This window comes from Protopterus annectens, chromosome 3.part1 (assembly GCF_019279795.1).
Source record: "Protopterus annectens isolate FY-2018-M chromosome 3.part1, PAN1.0, whole genome shotgun sequence".
Taxonomy (NCBI): Eukaryota; Metazoa; Chordata; order Ceratodontiformes; family Protopteridae; genus Protopterus; species Protopterus annectens.
Window position 1 is genome coordinate 183155854 of NC_056732.1, and position 14613 is coordinate 183170466.

Here is a 14613-nt window from a genome sequence, read left to right on the forward strand (position 1 = left end):
TTACACACACACAGCGGAACACACGACAACCTCACCTCACACATACACATATTGCCGCCATGGCTGTCAACCTTCTATTTCCGGAGTGGGGAACACACACAGTAGTAATGTGAAACACATGGGCATAATGTGGAACACATAGTAATGGCATAGTGACAACTTCAGCTAAGTAGGTCATAGGTTGATTATGATATGCTGATTTACTTACAGTGAAGAACCTTTACTAACTTACTATGAGTACATTCTATTTACCAGGATGTCATTTATATACATTCCTAACAATGGATGTTTGAGAGACATTTTCAATGTGGAACTTGGAGGAACTGCGAGGAACATGAACTGTTTTACACCCCAAATGAGGTACGTTCCTCATAATGTCATACACTTCACTGGTATGCTTTCCGCTTTCGCACCGACGGTTGACCACAATACCTACGTTGGCGCATCGCCGGTGGCGGCGTGTATCTCCGCACTCATGTCCTATGGATATGACACGCACATATGTAGGGTTGCCACCTTTTCAAATGGCCAAAGTGGGACATTTTTAGTAGAAACGCCAGATTTTGCATGCCAACACATACCCACGGCCAGTACAAAGGACAGCGATTCACTTTTTTGACGGAATACAAAGCTGTAGCATTACAGTTGCTTATTCTGTTTATTATCATATTTAGATGTTTCTTCTACAAAATAACTGTTTTCTGCAACTAATAAAGTAATTATGGGAAATGGTTTTGTCCTACAATCTCAGGACATTTGCCATTTTGTCAATGTTTTGCAGGACACAACTGCCCAAAGGTGGACTGTCCTCACAATGTGGGACAGGTGGTGACCCTACACATATCCCGCTACTGTACCGTGGACTGGTGACCATCCCGACACGCGGATATGTATTGATGCAGGTTAACATTTCCATGGCTGGCGTTACCTGCCCTGCCCACCCTCCAGGATGATCGGGTTGTCGGTCACTATGTTTAATATGTGGTGATTTCGTCTTACTTATCTGTGAACTTGCATCCCTGGGTTCCATATTACCCTGTTGTACTTTCTATCTGTGTATGCGTATATATATTTCTACATGTGTACTGATATGTATTTCCGTATCTGTGTATGCACATGCGTACATGTGTGGTCGACTTGCGGCGATAGTGGCAGCATAGGGCTACGCCGTGTGCTGTTGAACCGGCGTGCGTTGAGGTGTTGGCGTTCCATGCTCTGCTGGCTATTGGGTGTGCAGTGTTTGGCCGGTGCCTTTGTTGGAGTCACACATACGTCCGCACATACGGTACACATTACGGGCGGACATGTTTGTGTGGCGTCCATTTTACTGTGTGTGCAGGTCAGGAGGTGTCAGTCCATGGGGCCTACACTGTCAAAGTATGTGCTATGCATTCCCTCTTTGCCAGGGCGTAGGCATATTGGGTACGCCTCTGTCTACCTACTGGGGCTGGCTCAGTGTGTCCGTGGCGCGCCGCCCTGTGCCTGTGCTTGCCCTGGCAGTTGTGGCGGGCTTGGTGGCCCTCCGGCATTATGTCCCTGCAGCAGCTGTTTCCGCAGAATCATATTGTGTAGCATACAACATACTATGAATATGTGGGCACTTGTGCCTGGAGAGTACTGCAAGGCTCCACCGGATGTATCCAAGCACCGGAACCGTGATTTCAAGATCCCACACGCTCTATGATTATTCTCGTTTGTGCGTGTGCCTCATTATGGCGTTCTTGCATGTGTGTGTGTGCATTTCTGATGGGTGTCATCAACCACGGCTCCAGTGCGTAGCCAGCATCCCCCACAAGGTGACCTTGTGTGATGTCCCCACTGGCGAATACCTGATACAGCTGTGAGGCATGCCAGATATGGGAGTCGTGGTAGCTTCCAGGGCTGCCAGCACACACATCCATGATAATGCCCTGCGCATTGCACACGACCTGGCAATTGATGGAGGGGTATCCCTTGCGGTTTATGTAGCGTCTACCCTGCTCCCCAGGTGGTGACTTGATTTCTATGTGCGTACAGTCTATCGCACCCAGGACCTCCGGTATTGTGCCACACGGTGGAAGCGGCGCATATTGCTAGCCAACTCCTCCTGAGATGTGGGGAACTTTATGTGCTCATGGGCATGTGGTAACATGGCATCCAGGAACTGGTGTAGTACCCTGGATGCTGATGCCTGTGAGATGCCCATTATGTCCCCGGTGGGCCTTTGAAAGGTACCTGTAGCCAGTATTCGCAAGCTCACACATACCTTTGTGTCCACTGGGATGGGCTCCCCTCTGTTGTCTCTTGTTCTCAGGCGCAGCTGGCACAGCTCCACTATTTGCTGTAACGTGTCCCTGTCCACCCTGTAGCGCTCTACTATCTCCAGGTCTCGCAGCCCCTGGTAGGTCACCCTTGGTCTGAACACTCTCCTTCTCCTGTGAGGCCTACGGTAGTTGTCGGCACCACCCTCCGCAACTCCGTCTGTCTCTGCCACATACCTATGCATCACGGCCCCGGCGGCACCCAGCATATACATGTTAAAAGTTCCCCGTCTGTTTACACCCTACGGTGCGGCGTTTGGGAAATCATGCTGTGTGTTGTGCGCATTCACATTTATTACTGTTGTGCTGTATACCCGGTGAAGTCATTGGGTGTGTCTGTGCGGCCCTATCCATGGATTATTTCCATGGTTTTACGCTTGCAGCTGCAACGGTACTGCCTGTAGTGTTACATTACAGTTGCCTGCATTGCCTTCGCCTGGCATCTTACATTACTGCATCCTGCAGGCACATGGCGTATGATGCATTTTATCTGCAGCCGCAGTTATGCTACCTCTGTACTTGGCTGTGCTATTTCGGTTCTTTGCTCTTTGCATTTCTACTACATCCCCTATTATCTTTGCTCTCATATGCCTCCCCTTTCCCGTTCTGCAGGAGTCTGCATGCAGACTTATCAGCTGCCGGCGTTTGCCCTTCCTGCATTGATTGGTGTTAATTGCTCGTTACGGATACATTTACACTGCTTCCGCATTTCCTCGTATTCTCCGCATTACCTTCCTATATCCCTGGTTGTTGCCGGTGAGGCCGTCACATGACTGGTTTCGAACGTAGTCATCCTCGTGCACATGCATTTGTATGCGCATTCTGTACTGTCAGCGCATCTATTTCCTAACACGCCAGTCCTGATGCTGTGATGTGCATTGTACAGCCCAGATTTGCTGTCCTCCAATATCCTTCCTCCTACAGTGGCACACCCTGTGTGGTTGACATGTATCTCGTGTAGGCCACTCCTCGGTGTCGCATCGCCACGCCGCTTGCTCCATCCTTACGCTGGCGCTGTTTTGCGATTCACTATTATCTGCCTCATTTGCATGGAATTGACTACTAATACCTGGTTACGGCGCCGGACACCGCCTCCACTCCTTGACAACCATTGCGCTGGGGTTGCAGCTTTACATACATACTATGGTGTGTGGTGGCTGTGCAGCTGATTTGTGTTCTAATGCTCTTTTCGGACATTATCATATTATTTCATTGCTTTACAACTTCTGTGCACACATCCCGGGTCTGCTGTTCTTTCTACGCGTGCCATTTATGTCATTTTTACATTTTGTGCATATTTTCTTTGGACATTCTCGGTGCCTTTCCACATTGGCATATTGCACCTATATGATACCTGACTTTGACAGCCTTCCGTTACTCCTCCGGTATGTTTGGGTAAATGTAAACCGCTTTTTGGTTTACATTGCCGTCTTTACGCTTACGCCTGCGCCACTCGTGGATCGCTATTTGCCCTCATTTGCATGGTGCAATACCGCACACAGTGTGTTTTGCATACCTACGCCGGGGGCGGGCACGGTCCGGCGCACGCCGGTAGTGCACGTGGAATTCATTCATACCTGAATCGCTAAGCAGCCATATTTGGCGTTATAACGCCGACGCTATGCTGGCACCTGGCGCAAGGTTCATGAATCCCGGGGATTATCTTAGAACAAAAGGTTTGTGGCAGCACTAGGCAATAATAACTTTTCCAGACTTACTCTCACTAGCACACCCGATACTTTCCCTCGTGAATTGACCCTAATTATATTATAATAATAATAAAACCATAAATGCCCATCTGGATTAAAAATGATTGGTCAATTCATTTTAGAGCTGTATGCTTCATTGTTTTTATAAACTCACTGTTTGGCACTACTGAAAACATTATAGCTTAGTTTTTATATTTGTTGCCTACAGAAATGTTAAGATATTGCTTAAAGAGTCCAAATTAACTCTACAATTGTGGAAATATTTTAGAATGAACTACAATATCTTGTTTATGGGTAATTGCGTCAATTTAAAGACAGAATGCTTGCTTTAACAGGTTGATAAATATAACTCTTCAAAATGAAATGGAAGAAATAAAGAACCATCTTATTTAATGATATCCATGGAATTGTTATTAGTTTACTCAGTACAGCATAACTTACTTTGTAACCATCTGTATAACTAATCTATTTGAGATAAAATGGTGGGCAGTATATAGAGTCACCTTTCTTGTAAATTCCCAGCACTACAATATTTTACACAATTCAAAATAAATAGATTTTAGTTTTAGGCATAATCAAAACTGCTAATGTGAATACATTGCAAGTTTCAGTATGCCATATATTCATTGCACTAACACAGAGTTATTTAATCATTCCTTCACACCATGAGAAAGTTATTATGACTTTACAGCACACTCTAACAATGTATTTATGTTTGTCATGTAGATTATTGCTGACCCCATACTCAGACCAGATTGTAGATGCACTTTATAAATCCCTTTGTTTACATAACAAATGAGTAAGATATATAAATTATTACCTTTAAGAGATATAAATTATTACCTTCTGGGTACGAGTCACTTACAAGGAAGAACAGTAAGATATATAAATTATTATCTTCTGGGTACGAGTCACTTACAAGGAAGAACACAGATCAGCCACTCAGTACCACTAGTAACATTCCTCTTTAGAAGGAGGTAAAAGAAAAACAAAATGAAAGAAAGGGCACATGTAAGGCAGTTTCCATGTGAAATGCTCCTCCATTTTCTCCTCTTTATTTCCAGTGTGGACTCTGTTTGTTTGAACTCACCTCTCCATGCAACCATTGAAGTGCATATAAACATACTAGTAACACCTTCAGAGTCATTGTATGGCCTCCAGCAAAGGAGCATAACTGCTTTATGACTTTGAAGACAGCTTAACCTACCTGTTAAGGAATGGACTAGCTAGCTACTATGCATAGCAATACATAAACTCAATGCCTACAGTACTTCTTAACTTAAGGTTGTGGCCTTTACACATTATGTGTTTGACTGCAGCCAAGAAGGAACAGCTATGTGATGCTTAGAAAGAATTTAAAAGCTGACAAAGAAATCTCCACTTCATGCCATAGGACTTGGTCGCTGCTGTTTTCCTAAGTTCAACAGGCAGAACAGTTAAGTCCATTTAGGAAAACGCTAACTGAATACAGGAGTGGAAGATCTGCTTATGAATGCAGACATTACTGCCTTTATCTATCTCTCTAGGGGCTACTGACTAGGCATCTTTAACCATGGTCATAAGCTATGTATTGTTACTGTTCTCAACTAAATTAGGTAATAGATACTAAAATGACTGTAAACAGATCAAATGAGCATTATCTTCCTCGGTCCCATTTTCACAGCTTTGCACACTGTTTGATGTATATTTTGTCTACTCTAGTATAGTTTGAACAGATTATTTATTGTTTGATTTAAAATCTATGTGATATTCAGTTTTAATACATTACAAAGAGCAAACAACTAAGACTCCGTGTAGCTAGCTTTTGACCTCTTGAGTATTTTAAATTATAAGTACCAGTGTTTAACATTCTGCCAATGTCTGCTGCTCAGTCCACAGTGATCCAACATGGTGCATATACTATCAAATGCTTAAATCTCACATGTTATAGAACATACTTATTGTGCAAAATGTTTTTATTTTCAAGCTAATGGCTAATTTTACAGGAAAGACATTTGCTCAACTTTGCAATTTTAGTAGATATTTCTTATTTCTTTTTCAACTATCTGTACATTTTTTCTTATTCTTCTTACATATGTGTTCATATTTTCAAACGTTTCGTTGCTGGGACCTTAGTATAGGAGAGGCATTTATACACTGAATGTTCACTGACTATTATTATCTTAAAAGCAAGCTTGGTAAGAATGGCATCCTTTACATGAGACATTTCACAGCAGAGACACAGGCTGAGTTTGCAGGAATGACATCTGATTGGCTTTGCAATTTAAACAGTTTTTCCCCCTGTTGTTGATCTCTTAATGCATTTACATTTAGTTTTTAGTGAATTTTACTATTTTCAAACATCACAGTTGTTGTTACCTTAGTGTGGCTGTACCAGGTTTTTCTGACTGATCACTTATTGCCACTGTCAGAGCTTGTAGCTCATTATGAGTGCTAGTGGGCAAGCAGGGCACGTGCGTAGGATGCAAAAGTGCAAACATCAGCATTTACTACATTAGATTGTATGACTAAAGTAGTAACCAGGACTTCGAAGGCTGAATTGTTTTAAATTAAACAATTTCAGCAAAGGTATTCCTTTTAGACTTTCTTATTATTGCCTTGGAGCATTCTGCTAACCAAATAAGTTGACCAAAACATTGCATGTGCATACACTAATTTGACTGATGTAAGCTTTGGTCGCCATTAGTCAGATGTCTGTGTTTTATTGTAAGTTTCATAATAATGTTGAAAAGTCATCTGTGGTAGAAATGCAGCTATATAGCTTGCCTTAATTAATATAGATTTTTTTGGCATACTTTTCAAAGCACAACTTTTTGTTTTCTATATTTGCTTTAAGGGAATTTAAAACAAAATAAAAATGATACACTTATAAAACTTTCTGATAAAGGTAAAATATTGTTATCTTCAATAGACAACAGCATTATAAAACATATATGAATCCATTGCAAGATGTTGTTGTTGTGAATTTTGGCTTCAGGGGTCGCCACAGTGGAACTCTGGTCCGCTAATGTTTGGTAGTGGATTTTTACGTGCCGAGTTACCAGCCCTGATGCACAACCTTCAATGAAGGCACACCCATTCACGCATGCCTCCACACAGAAGATGCTCTAGCTGAAAATTGAACACGACAACGTCTTGCTGTGAGGCGACAGCGCAACCGCAGCACCACTACCGCGGAACATTGCAAGATACTCAGACTTATCAGGTTGTTACTTTTAATGTCTTAGATGATTTAATTGATGGAATTGCATCTTTTATTCAATAAGGGTGCTTGTTTAAGATATTTTTGGAGAAGGTTATGTCCTGGCCTGTTTTTCATTGCATCCCAAAAATTCATAAAAATATTTTAGATCCCACTGTATACCCTCTAGTGTCCAGTTATCATAGTGTTTTGGATAAATTAGGGCATATAATTAGCAATCATTTAATGAACCAATGCTCTTTATTCTTAAAATTACAACATTTCAAGAAGAATTCTGGCATGTAATGGTTGGCAGTGGATGTTCAAAGTTTATTCTCCAATATAAAGCATCATGAGATTATAGACACCTTACATTATTTTTGGAAGATTCCCCTTGGCTTATTATATTATTGAACTAACAAATTTTTATTTGAAAAATGCTTTCTTTTACTTTTAATAGAGCTATTTTTCAATTAATTGTTATGGTTATTGGGGCTTTTTTCCCAGCCTATGCCAATCATTTGATTGGTAGTTTTGAAGCTGTTTTGAAGCTGAATGCATTTATAATTCAGAATTTCATTTTAGATATATTCCTACGTGTTATCGTTATATAGATGATCTTATTTTGTTATGGAAGTTTAGGCACAGTTTCTGAACTGAAAGCTTATTTAAATAACAATAGGTTTGGTTTAAAGTTCATGGAGGAGTGGAATAAATCTGAAATAAAGTTTTTAGATGTAACTCTGTTGGTTGCTTATGATAATTGTATTCATTCAAGATTATTCAGAGAGTCTATAGACAATATTAATTATTTCATGCTAGTAGTTTCCACTACCTCCATTTGATAGATGTTTTCCCTTATGGAGAAATGCTTTTTAGAAAAAATGTGTCGTAGGAGAGGATTTTCTTTCTGAGCCTCAGAAAATTATGACTCTGTTTTCTAATCATAGTTATTTTGATTATAGTACTTATGTCTTACAATAAAATTCCTCTTATGTAGTCATTGTTCATCACTGAAGAATAATTATTTGAATCCTGTTTGCCATTATATTAAGTTTGGTGATGATGCTAAGGCTTTATATAATAAACATCCATTATTTTTTTGTTCTGGAATATAATATTTTGACAGATAATTTTATGGAGACGATTAAGAAAACTTGGAGTATTTGTTTACAAGATATATTTTTAAGTCTGATTTATGCAATTCTCCTTATTTTTGTTTCTATACAGGAAGAAACCTTTCTGATTTATTATTACAGTGGATATAAAAAGTGCACACACCCCTGTTAAAATGCCAGACTTTTGTGATTTGAAAAAATGAGACCACAATAAATAATTTCAAAACTTTTCCCACATTTAATGTAACCTATAACCTATATAATTCAATTGAAAAACAAACAAATTTGTTAGGGGAAAGATATAAAAAATAAAAAATGCACAACAAGCTGGTTGACATTTACTTAGTTGCCTGCTAAAGCAAAAGCCACGGTTCACAGAGAGCTTACAAGGCATCAAAGGGATCTCACTGTTGAAAGGTATCAGTCAGGAGAAGGGTACAAAAACATTTCTACAGCATTGGATATGCCATGGAACACAGTGAAGACAGTCATCAAAAAGTGGAGAAAATATGGGACAACAGTGACATTGCAAAGAACTGGATGTCCCTCCAAAACTGATGAAAAGACAAGACAAAAACTGGTCAGGGAGGTTGCCAAGTTACCTACAGCAACACTGAAGGAGCTGCAAGAATTTCTGGCAAGTACTGGATGTGTACTACCTGTGACTACAATCTCCAGTATTCTCCATATGCCTCGACTATGGGGTAGGGTTGCAAGACGGAAGCCTTTTCTTACACAGAAAAACATCCAGGCCCGGTTAAAATTTGCAAAGCAATATGTCAAGTCTCCCCAAAGCATGTGGGAAAATGTGTTATGGTCTGATGAGACCAAGGCTGAACTTTTTGGCCACAATTCCAAAAGGTACGTTTGGCACACAAACAACACTTTGCATCACCAAAAGAACACCATCCCCACTGTGAAGCATGGTGGTGGCAGTATCATGCTTTGGGGTTGCTTTTCTTCAGCTGGAACTGGGGCTTTAGCCAAATTGGTGGAAATTATGAACAGTTCCAAATACCAGTCATTTTGGCCCAAAACCTTCAGGTATCTGCTAGAAAGCTGAAGATGAAGAGGAATTTCACCTTTCAACACGACAATGACCCCAAGCATACATCCAAATCAACAAAAGAATGGCATCACCAGATAAAAATTTAAGTTTTGTAATGGCCCAGCCAGAACTCAGAGCTAAATCCAATAGAAAATCTATGGGGTGACCTGAAGAGGGCTGTACACAAGACATGCCCTCACAATCTGACAGATTTGGAGTGCTTTTGCAAGGAAGAGTGGGCAGATATTGTGCCATGCTGATAGGCTTCTACCCAAGAAGACTGAATGCTGTAATTAAATCAAAAGTTGCTTCAACAAAGTATTAGTTTAAGGGTGTACACACTTATGCAACCAGGTTATTGTATGTTTTTTATTTTTTATATTTTTTTCTCTAACAGATATGTTTGTTTTTCAATTGAAATGTACAGGTTATAGGTCACATTAAAGGTGGGAAAAGTTTTGAATGATTTATTGTGGTCTCATTTTTTTATATCACAAAAACCTGGCATTTTAAAAGCTTAACGTCCTTCCACACAATGTGCAACTGCATTTATGTCTATACTGTGCTAAGCGAATGTAAATGTGATAGGAATGCCAGCTCCAAGATATCAGTAAAGTCAGACCCTACACAGACATGGCCAACGGGAGTGTGCAACAACACCATTTTCTAAAGAGAATGTGAAGGAACAGCAGAATCCAGAAGCCACATATCTCCCCAGACAGTGATGAGTACAATACACTGCAGCACAGGCAAAATGGCAATATCTAGTCCAGAGATATGCAACTTGATGAGCACAGAGTGATCATCTGATGTCACATACAGCCTCCACACTCGTGTGATGCATGCAGTGCAAATATTAGGCTATACTGGTTAGTGCATGGCCGAGCCTCACCATGCATCACACATTCCTACAATTGCCACACAGTAGAGAGAGTGGGGTAGATCACAGTCATCTTCATTTGTATAGGTGGCTAGAGACAAAATGACATACGTCTGTCTGCACATATTGGCTGGGGTCGTATTCCTGCATTCCATTTTCCCTTTCCCTCTTTACTTTTTTTTCTAAAATAAAGAAAAAGTAGTGCCTGTTCCCAAAAAAAAAAATGTCCCTCCCTCCACTCCTTTATACACACTATATGAAAACAGAATGACACAGGAATGCAGACATGATATATTACCTTTTATTGGACCAATATAGGTTTTTCAGTTAGTCGAACTTAACAAATGCTAGCTCAGAAGTTCAAGTAATTACAAAACCTCTTTTTGTCCACTAAAAGGTCCTATATCACATCTCTGTTCCAGTGTCTTTGTGTTTTCTGTTCATGGACCAAAATGGTATTTCTTAATTTTCTTCCTCAAACACTCCTGTATGCTTTCCTTACCTTCTGCTTGCTTTTCCTCTTTTCCTACTTTGCGGTGCACACATTATTCATTATTTTTACAAATCCAACAAGTTTCCACATATACGGACATCATAGCAGTGCAGCTGCACATAATATATGGCTACTTATCAGTCTGTGGCGTATGGTACTATGCAGCTGAGGGTCATGGTAACATGCACAGCCTAGCTATAACAGGAGCTGCTTTATATACAGCCACAGCATATGAGGTTACATGTTCTGTTCTTGCATGTTCATGCTATGTACTGTGTGGCCTCTCTTGAACTGTTTACTGCAATTTTGGGTAAACATTTCACTGCACAGCTTTACCTGCCTGCATGGTTGTATTACACAGATACTTGCCTGGTTCATTTATACAACATTGAGTACAGCTAGCTGCCAATAAACTGTACTTGCTTTTATTTGGATATTTAGTTTCTTGTTCTGATGTTGCGTATTGCTGCTTAGCTGTGCAAGGCTTGCACAACCGTGCAATGCATCTCTACCAGACCAAACCAGGATCTTCAGTGAAATATAACTGCTATCATATACAGATGATGTTTCTCCATAATATGGGATGATTATCTGGATTTTTCTAGAATCCAATCCAATTTTTCATGCAGATATTTGTTCAATTTAACAGAGCTTTTCACCAGTTTTTAATAGTTTCAGAACCACATGTTTACATTCGCTGTATAAGCTGGACTGCTTTTCTTATTTCCATCATACTCTTAATTTCTTCCTACCAATTAACCAACCCAACATAAAATGAATGCAAGCCTGTTCATTGGAACAGTCTTTACTGAGTTAACAAATACATTTCTATGGTTTTGTCCCCACTGTTTGCCATTCATTGAGCCTACCATGGGTAATATATGTTTTGCTACCATTAAGGCAGTATCTAGTTGTGAAAGATGATCATTCAGGCAACCTTCAGGGTTTTTTTCTGATTAATGACCCCAGTGGCTGACATTCATGCTTGCTTATACAAGGGCTTATATTGCATTCGGTACTGTTGTGCCATGCATGTTCATGCACATGCCCCCTGAAGGTCAAAGAATATCAAATCTTGACAAAATCAAGACTTCCCAGAGATAGATACTATCTGCTGTGCTGTTGACTTGGTCACCATGATAGCCTCAAAGGTGTCCACCTTCATAAGTAAACAGTTGTCCATAGACAGTGGCACTACACAATCCTAGGTACAGATTAACTGCAAATTAAAGTAAAGCAAGGTTTGAGGCCTTTCATACTGCAGTGTGATTCAAGGAAATACCACCAAACTGACACATTATGGACCTTCTGATTCTTCCTCGTTTTCTCTGTTTTTTTATTTTTGAGTTCATTCTCTGAAGTTTTACCAAGTGAAACAAGCCATTCAAAGCCTCATAATAGCAAAACAAACAAACAATGCCTAGTGGCAACCCCCCCCCCACACCCTTATGGGGAAGACTCCTCTCCTAAATCCCCCTTTCTTATATTTACTAATTCCATGGTCACATGATCAAGGAGAGTAAAGAACAGACTCAAAAGTATGAGCCAGTGCTGGTGTCTTAATAGGTACTGCATCACCAGTGATTAACTACATAAAACGTGATCAGTCAGTCCCACGCCTTTGAGTGGAAATGGATGAGTTTAAACATATCCATTTTATACTCGTGTAAGGGAAATCCTGTTGGAATCAGTATGAATATTATAAAGTTAACGTTGCTCTCTACTTACAACTCCTTTCCATCTTCACACATATAATATACACAAAATATAGAAACATCTGCAAGTTTTTATACCATCTCACAACTCTCACCTGAGGCAAGAATACATATTGCTAAAGGGAAAGATATGCAGCAGATGAAGTATGAACAGACATTTATAAAGCTCAAGATGAGGAAAGAGAACAGATATATTTTAAAACCAAAAGATGAGGATGGAATTGAATTGAATTGAAAGCAGAGAAGGATAGATACCGAAGGTATGATAGGTAATTGTTTATGAGAAGTTAAATTTCTATAGAAGCTGCAAGGACAAATTAAGAAAGGACAGGGGGAGATGGCATGGCTCAGAGGAAGGCTACCCTCTCTCATCATCATCAGCTCCCTTTTTCCCATTTTTCTACATGGTGTTGGGGTATCATGTTAACTGTCGCCATCTCTCTTGATTCAGTGCCACACTCCTGCCTTCTTCAACACTCATGCTTGGCTGTTGCAGGTCTTCTTTCACATAATCCATCCACCTCTTTGTTGGATGTCCTCATTTCCTCTTGCCTTTGTCCTGTCTGTCCCAAGAACATCCTCTATGTCCCCTGAAAAACATGTAAGGTTCCTAAATGTGTTTAATAATAAGACGTCCCAAGGTAGGGACAAAAGCGTTGGGGACACCATTTGCCTACTGTTTGTAGAACTTTCATGTCTGGTTTTCAGCAGTGTTGAAATTTTATTTGAGTAATTACAACTCAGCCATGTAATATATAACAATGGCAAGACTTTGTCAACCATATTAACAAAAAGCCTTGAGAGAATTCTTGTCAGTTTTGGTAAACCTAGAGTCTATTATTTATTTTTTAAGCAATCAACTATGGAGAGACTGGAGATTCTAGATCAGAAACTTGTAAGGGCTATTATGCTTGATATAACATGATTAAGTGGCCAATTTTATTCTTAAATTGGGGTGGACTAAGAACAGATGGTTAGAAATTTAGCCTATATAGAGATTTTTTTTTGCAAGAGAAGATGTTGTTCTATTTAATTACTTACTCAGTCACCTACTCATTTATTTTTGGTGACCAGTTTCAGTACGCTGTGACTATGGTCAGTTTTCAGGGGAGATTAAAGTTTTCTTAGCTTTTTTGTTTCTAAGTAGTAGGTAGGGAGAGTGAGAACCTCACTCAGCCATTCATGCACATTGCCAGTTAGGTGAGATGACATTCACTTGTGCTTTACTGAGTGTCTTCACTTGGATATTCAGAACACTGGGAAGAAATTATACCATTTCAGCAATGTTTTATTTTAATTAAGTGGTCAAATTTCTCTGATCCATACCCATTCTGCAACAGTTGATAGCAGCTGCATGATGTGGGATTCTGGGAAGAACCAACATTTACTACAGCCAGGGGGATTCAGAGGAAAGGATAATGGGTTTGTCCAAATTCACTGCCACTGACACCTGACCCTCCCAGGGTTTGCAACACAGTGAGAAGGTGATTATCCACCTAGCAGAATGTGTGCATGGAAACATGGAAATGAAATTACTCCTATCTTCATCAATAAATGAGAAGAAAGGACTAGTTGTGAACAGGAAGAAAGGTGATTAGAAAACATCAGAGGTATCATAGAAAGAAATTGGGGTATTATTCTAGGAAACAGAGATCTCATGGCTTGTGTAGGTATTAAACCATGTTTCACATACAAAAATGTCACAAATGTAAAGAGTATGCTAGAGATAGATCACATACAAAGAGAGGTAAGGAACAGGGACATCAGTAAAAAGAAGGGAACCTTTGGTTGTCAGAATTGTAGACAGTGCAGGTTCATCACTAACACTTCGTTTGTGACAATTAAGCATACAAAAAGGACATTTTGGGCATACAAGTATTTCAATTGCAACAGTGAATACGTGGTTTATTTAGCCACTTGTTCTACTTGTGATAGATACTATGTGGGGAAAACAAAAAGAATGCTCAAACGTAGGATTTACGAACATAATTTGGCCATTAGGAATAGTGATAGGAACAATTCTTTGGCAAGACACTCACAAGAGTGTGTAGATTTCAAGAAGTTTGAATTTTTTGTTTTGGACCATGTAGATAAATGTTTACTCAAGGGTGACCTCAAAATAAATTGGAGCAAAAAGAGTCAATATGGCAGCTATGCATAGGGGCTGAT